This window comes from Apium graveolens, chromosome 5 (genome assembly GCF_009905375.1).
Source record: "Apium graveolens cultivar Ventura chromosome 5, ASM990537v1, whole genome shotgun sequence".
Lineage (NCBI taxonomy): Eukaryota > Viridiplantae > Streptophyta > Magnoliopsida > Apiales > Apiaceae > Apium > Apium graveolens.
The window spans coordinates 141,749,692-141,758,088 of NC_133651.1; positions in this window are offsets into that span (position 1 = coordinate 141,749,692).

Below are 8,397 nucleotides of genomic sequence, written 5' to 3' on the forward strand. Positions count from 1 at the left end.
CTTGGGTTATTGCAATTTTAATTTTGGTTCCCTTTTTATTGTAGGGAATTATTGATTCATAATTCGTGATATTAAATTCTATTTGCTCGGAAAATGGTTTTAATAATCAGTAGAATTTATTTGGATACCCGAACATTTTCGGGCACCAATAAATTTTGCCGCCGTCCGCGATGAATTTATACGAGCGAACGGTGGACGATGATGATTTTTATCCGAGTCCTAAATATTTTAAATAAATAAAATGATTCATATAAAATATTTTCGGAACATAAATAACTATTCGTGTGATGAGTTGTAGTGAATTATGAATTGTGAATTTGATTTGTTGGGAATTGGCGTCGATTGATGTTTCGACGGGTAGGTCTATTAATAGAGGAGTCGCTGTCCGAATTTTCTGAAAATTATTTTAAATACTACTCGAACCCTAATTGTTACGTGTACTATTACGTGTATAATATTATAAAATATGTACGAGTCGGGAAATCGTTATCGTTGGGTAATTGTTTAGTGAGAATATGTCAAGAAAAACTGGTCGTCTAACCTAGGTTGTTTCGATTCTGTAGGTTCACGTCGAAGGACCAAGTAGTTAAAGTCGGTTTAGAGTCAATCCAGTATTAGTGTAAAGCTTCGCAAGGAAAGTACCCCTGAACAAACCTTTTATGGTTCAATATATATGAATAATTGTTAATTTAATTTACGTACTGGAACAGAACGTTTTAAGTTACGTATCCCCCGTGTTTAAATATGTTTTATTAACTTATGCTTTGGGGGAAAAGTGACTTCTGAAAATGCCTATCTCTAGATTGTGATTAAAATTGGAAAGGTTTTGGGAAAGTGTGTTGTGATATAATTGTTTAAAAGGGATAGGTATAATTTGTGACGCCCTCCAAACCCGGGTCAGAAATTTGGGGCCCTCAACACACACACCAAATTACACCTGTTATGAATATAATAATATGTATATAAAATGACCCTACTTAACATAATCCACAGATCGACATAGTTTAAAGTATGTCCACAAGCCACAACCTTATTTATATTACAAACGTTCTAAATCCCAACTTATTTTATCTTACAACTGAAGTTCAACCTTATTAAAAACTATTAACACAACCAAGCCAAACATCATCTGCTAGTCTATTTCATTCGACCTGGATACCTAGCTCGCAGACTTGTTTGGGGATCCTCGCTACCGCCAGTTTCCTTTTTCACTGGAAAGGAGTATAAAACAGATTTGCAAGAGTGAGCTAACTAGCTCAGCAAGTCACAATGACAGTAACTGAGATTAAAAATGATCAACTGAAATGATATAAGAAATCAAGTTTTTTGATAAGTAATGATTAGAATTGGATATTCACTTTTATTTTAAAAACCAAGGTTAGGCTGCTGATCAGTCACGCACTAACCCCGAGCAAGGCTCCCAGCTTTGCTCTATATACTGGATCCAAGGCACGCATTGGCCTATTATGACCACGAATCTGGTCCGACCACGACTCTGGTCCATAGTTAAAAACAATCCAATTCTAGCATCACAATGTGATAAGCAATGTAACTCAATAGTTGAATCATAAATAACATTTACTTTGAAATATATGATGATCTGTAGTTCCATGAAATAACTAGGAAATCACAAAGATTGGGTTTCAATCAAGGAAAGAAACAGAAAGGAGAAGACCCAAGGGTTCAAGGGTTACAAGAATTAGTCTTTTGTTACACAAGGTATAAGGGATGGTATAATAGGCAATTTCATATCAGGGATCAGTATGTGGTAGGTATGTATTTGTGGAGTAGTATCGTATTGGTATGGCTTGTTTATGTGAATTCAACAATCAACGGTTTATGAAGAAACAGGCTTATGGCTCGAGATCAATAAGAATCAGGGTTTGGGTTGTGTACTTCAAAATACTTGCAATATAGAATGACAACCATTTAGAGTAATTGCAACATAATGAAGAGCGTTCCAAAATACTTGCAATATATTCAACAAGGAAAGAAACACTTGCCTTATCGATTCACTTCCACTTTACTAGCACTTATCAATTGATTCCCTCTTACTGACTACCTGCTTTCCCTTTCTACGTCTCGCTTCCTCTGTTAAACATCACATGTACTTATCAATACTCATTCTCATTTTTTTCTATTCGTTACAAGCTTCTAACTACCCTTTGTTTCACCTAAATCTGACGTACGGATTAACAGTTACAGCAGAAACAGTCAAACAATGCACAAACAATCATTTTATACAGCAATCAGGTCACATATAACACATAGCACGTAAGATATTCAATCCAAATAATTTTTTAAAGAAGGTTCGGGGTCAAAATAATTTTCCAAGTATTTAATAGGAATTTTTGAACATTTTTCGGAATTAAAATTGGACTCCGAATCATTTTATAATTAAATAATAGGGTTCGAACACCCGAATTTGACTTTAAAATAATTTTATAATAATTATCGAGCCTTGAAAATAATTTAAAATAATATTTTAAAGCTCGATACTATTTTTCGAAATTTTTAAATCAATTTTAAATAAATAAATCCATTTAAATAATCAATTAAAATTAATTAATAACTAATTAAATCAATTAATCAATTAATATTTAAATTAATTGACTAATTAAATAATTAATTATCAACTAAAATTAAATAATTAAATAATTAAGATTTATTTTAGATTTAAAAATAATTTTTCAGAATTAAATATAGATTTTTAGAAATTAAAAATGAATTTTTATAAATAAAACAGAATTTTAAAATAATTTTTAAAATAAAAGAAATCAGAAATAGAATTCAATTTTTGCAATTGAGGTTTAGAGGATCGAAACCCGGTTTTGATGAAAAATAAACGGGTCGTTAACCGGGTCGGGACGACCCGCCGGTTTCTGGGACGAACCCAGTTTCCGGTGGTCGTCGTCGGACTCCGGCGACCTTAATACGGGTCCAAAACGGCCCCGTTTCAACTGGTTCCGGTGCGTAATCTCTTCCTTATCTCCCTGGGATTTCATTTCATGCAACAATCACCGTAAATCCACTGCAAAATTCACAATCCGGCGAAATCGCCATTATTGCCGGCGAAAAGCTTCAATTTTCCGGCCATCTCATTCGGGCTTCCAACTCAACAACTTTATATATGAATCGAATCGTTTTTAAACTATCTACTCACTGATACTAGTCAATCGAACCCAGGTTTACTAGATTAGAAGTTCCCAATTATTAATCAAGAATATTCAAACATTCAAACCCTAATTTTATTAATTCGAAGATCAAACTCAAATTTAACGATGTTATTGAACTCCAAATTTAACATATAATATACCAAATTGACCAGGAAGAAATAATCTACACGATTATGCCATCAAATCATATCAAAAACATCAAGAACAAAAATTCATATTTTAATCTATAATTAATTCGAATTTAAATAATTAAATCAGAAAAATACCTTGATTTCTGGGCAAAAACAAATGGTAGATTCAGAAAGAAGATTTTGAGAGCTTCGTTTTGATATATTGCACGCCCGAATCGGAGTTCGATAACGCGTTCGTTCGTACGTTTGATTCTCAAGAACGTATCGTTTTTAGGGTTCTTCTCTGTATTTCTTATTGCTTACTGATTAATTATGATTATCACGAATAAAATGAAATAATAAAAGGGTTATATATATTTATGGAATATTGGTTCTTGTTAGATCGTTTTGGATCGTTAAATTAGTTAATTAGCCACTAAGTAACTGCAAAAATGATCCGATTTAATACTCGTATTGGATAATTATCCCAACCGGGCTTTTTATAAACCACTTTATATGAAAATAATGTATTATTATCCCGCCTTTCGAGAATACGGGTTTTGTTGATATACCAAAATAATTATCGTATCGAAAATTGTACGCTGGGACTCGTACGGGTCAAACCGTAATCCGGATTGAAAAAGTCAAAACACGGAAGATGTCCGGAATTATCAGATTAGGCTAGGAAGGAGTTTTCGGAAGAGTTTCGAGTTACAAAAATGTAAAAACGGTTGAGGTTGGGCGATTCCCGGCTTTATCAAATAATTTTGTAATTATTCAGAAAATAATTAATAAATTCATAAATCAATATAAAATCTTATAATACTCCAAAAATTACCAGAAAAATTCCTTAAGTATCTATATTTTATTCTGGACATAATAGAATTACTACACTCACATTTTATCACATATATACATCTAAATATTATTATCGATCAGCAGATAATTCACCAAAATTCATATAATAATTATATAAAAATCATTTATTGATAAAATAGCTATACGCGATATCCCGGATATTACATAATTGATTTTGGAAACTGGATAAAATGGATCAGATATTGGATGGTTGCGTAAGAGGCTCTTAACGGCCCAGCAAGTTTGCGTAAGTGGCTAAGTCGGTTGCACGCCCTATTTAAACCGCTTAGTCCAGCATGACAGAGATCTAGCTTGTCTCTGAGTTCCGTAACAGGTTTGTGGCGGGATAGAATAATCAGCTGTCCCTAGAATTCGTCCAATTATATATCTGAATTTGAGTTTAGTGGTTCCCGTAACGGAACATATGATTTTGGTGTTTCCTATAATGGAACAGTGGATTTATAAATGAAAATAGCATGCTAAAATTTGGACTTTGATATTCACACAACACACAACTGATGATACGGTTTTATAAAGCATGTTAGTTGTTGATATCCAGTTTACACTTGTTTTACTTGTTTTCGTAAACGAGTTATGATTTATGTTCCTATACTGTTTAATATACACTATTTTAATCGTCATTCATATAGTGGTATTGCTAAGCAATTGATTACTCATCCTTGCAGCTTGTTTTGTATTTATATATTGCAGATGTCTAGAAGACCAGTCAGACCATGGTAGAATAGAGTGTCAGCCTCCTCCGGTCCTGGCTCCTCTGAGGTAGTTTGTATCATACCACGAGGTATGATGATTTGCTATAATAAGTTAGAGTGTCGGGTTAAGGATTAAGTCGAAAAGGTATATGAAGTGTGTCCTAAAGTGTGAGTCAGCAACTCATTTAGAGGAGCAACCCTAAGAGTCAGTCGAGGGTTCTGACGGCGTTATCCTGGCATCTATTAATGTTTTATTAGAACTTCCTTAACCTTTTTGTGTCTTTCCTGTATATTTATATTGTTGGTAGTGGCCCATAGTGATTTCAAGTTCTCCATCCCGGGAGAACAGGTCAGACTCGGATAGTTCAGACTTTGAGAGGACTTTCGATGTTATAGTTGAGGAGACTCCCTTGCCTCCCCCACTAGTTCCTGCATTTGCACCGAGAGGTGTGTCAGGACCTAGTGCTCGTCCTTGTTGGGTACAAAGGTCAGTATCTGCTGTGAGGGACTTCCCTTCAGGTTGTGGTCCTAGTTCTTCCACCTCGAGACCTCCTGTCCCTCCATCTGTTCCTTCAGGTGCTTCTTCCCCGATCCCCTACCATTTTCACCGAGCGGTGAACCAGTCTTTCATTAGAGAGCAGAGCCCGGGGCTAGCTACACAGCTTGACCTGATACCAGTTAGACCTTTTCAGGGCATCCCTTCCCCTTCACCCGATGTTCAAGATCTAGTGCGATCCCTGACTCAGACTTCTATGGAGAGAGCTAGGTCTATTGACCGTTTCATTAGCTCAGAGTTCAGAGTTGTTCAGTACCAGGATCTGGTGAACTGGTTGGTATTTGAGTTAGGATCTATCGGTGGCAGTGGAAGTGGTTAGATCAGAGTTTCTGCAGTGAGATATAGAGCTCAGAGTTGGGTTGCAGGATTTCTGTAGTTATTTCCTTAATATATGTATATTATGTTGTTGTAGTTTGTAGTAGGCGGAGGCTGCTATGATAGCCAGTTTTGTTGTGTACTCGGTTTTATTTCTAGTATTGCACTGTAGTTGTTGGATCGATTTATACTGTTGTTGTATTGTAGTTCTTCTTTTTCATAAAGTTGTTGTTGGTTTTCATTTTCTTTGCACCGTTGTTATTACTGTTACTATTATTGTTGTTGGTTTTGTTAAATTTAGCTATGCATCGTGGGTGGACCCCAAGTAGATAAGGAGGGGAATATTTTATTGTGGCAGCATTCTCCTGATTTATAAAAATGTTGCTACCCGGGGGCACAATTTTCATATAAAATGTTTTTGTTGTGTTTCAGGAAAATGCCTCCCAAGAAGAATATTTCATCCAATTCTTCTAGCAAAAACTCTAATGGGGGTCCAACCATGGGTGGATTGCTAGATTTGCTGCGCCAACAGTCTAATCAGATGGCTTAGCAGCATGAACAATTCCAGCAGTAGCAGCAGTAATTTTTGCAACAACAGCAATTCATACAACAACAACACCAAAAAATCCAACAACAGTTGCAGCTTCAGCAGCATCCCCGACTGAGAGAGCCAAACCAAACTGTTAGTTTTAAGTTCTTCCAGTCAGTCAAACCGCCAGAGTTTAAGGACTAGGTAGACTCGATTGCTGCTAGAGTTTGGCTTAAGGAAATGGAGAAGGCCTTTACCCTTATTCAGGTTAGTGATGATTCTAAGACGGATTCTGTTAGTTATTTTCTCAAGGGTGAAGCAAATTTTTGGTGGTAATCCATGCGTGCACTAGAAGGAGAGGGTCCTGTTTCTTGGAACAGATTTACGGAGCTGTTCCTAGAGAAGTACTTTCCGGATTGTCTACAGAATCAGTTGGAAGTGGAGTTTTTGGAATTGAAGCAAGGTGAGAAGAGTGTGGCCGAATATGAGGCCAAGTTTACGGAATTGGCCCGATTAGCCCCTGGATATGTGAGTACTGAGATACAGAAAATAAGAGAATTACAACAAGGACTGAAACCTGAAGTTCGTAGTGGAGTGGTGGCTTTGCAGCTCAAGACGTATACATCTGTAGTTCAGGCCACCCTAGTGACGGAAAGTGATCAGAAGTTGGCCTCCAAGGAGAAGAGCGATAAATAGAGGAAGTTTGATATTGGTACTGAAAAGGCGGATCGAGAAGAATCCAGTCAGAAGTTCCCAAAGAAATTTGGCCGAAATAGAAACAAGAAATTCAGGAGACAAGGTTTTTCCCAGACGAGTTCAAGTATCACCTCAGTTGCCTCTGCCCTAGTTCAGTCAACCAAGCCAATCGTGGAATGTAATTCATGTGGTAAGAAGCATAGTGGTCAATGCAGAAAGGATGTCCAGTGTTTTAAGTGTTATAAAAAAGGCCATTATGCGTTAGAGTGTAATTCAGAGAACCCGAAGTTACCTGCTTTAAGTGTGGTAAGGTTGGACACATGGCCAGAAACTATAAGGTCGCTACTCAGGGCAGCATAGGAGGTATTGTATCTCAAGGACCGGCAACCAGCACAGCAAGAGCCAGAACCTTCAAGAAGACCAAGAGATCTAATGCTCAGGATTCAGATGTAGTTGCAGGTACGCTTTCTCTTAATTTCTGTGCCTGTTAAAGTTTTGATTAACTAAGGAGCGTCTAAATCGTTTATATCAAAAGAATGTGTAAGTAATATGGATTTAATGTTGGAAGATTTAATTGAACCCATGACCACAAAAGTGGCCAATCAGGATAAAGTTTCAATAAATCAATTTTGCCCTAGGTGTCAACTAGAAATCTGCGGGCATTCCTTTTTAGTGGTCCTAATACCCTTTGAGCTAGGAGAATTTGACGTGATTCTAGGAATGGATTGGTTGTCCCAGCATAAGGAAAATATTGATTGTAAGAAAAAGAAAATTTTGATGTATACAGAAATGTCAGAATAACTTACCAAGGACAGAAACAGGAAAAGAAATTTCTCTCGATGTTGAAAGCAAGAAAACTGTTGATACAAGGATGTGAGGCGTACTTAACCCATATTGTGGACAATGAGAAAAAGGCACCTAGTTTGGATGAGATTCCAATAGTTAGTGAATTTTTGAATATTTTTCTAGACGAGTTGCCAGGATTACCACCTGATCGTGAGATTGAGTTCTCTATTGACCTAATTCCGGGAGCAGAACCAGTTTCAAAGGCTCCTAATCATATGGCCCCAGTAGAAATGAAAGAACTAGCTAAGCAACTTCAGGAGCTTTTGGATAAAGGGGTAATTAGACCAAGTGTGTCCCCGTGGGGCGCACCGGTGTTATTTGTAAAGAAGAAAGACGGAAGTATGAGGTTGTGTATTGATTATCGGGAACTAAATAAGCCAACCATCAAGAATAAATATCCTCTATCCAGGATTGATGACTTGTTTGACCAGCTTAAAGGAGCGTGTTATTTTTCAAAGATTGACTTAAGATCGGGTTATCATCAGCTGTTAATCAAGCCTGAAGATATACCGAAGACTGCATTTAGAACCAGGTATGACCATTATGAGTTCTTAGTGATGTTATTTGGATTGACTAATGCACCAGCAGCTTTTATAGA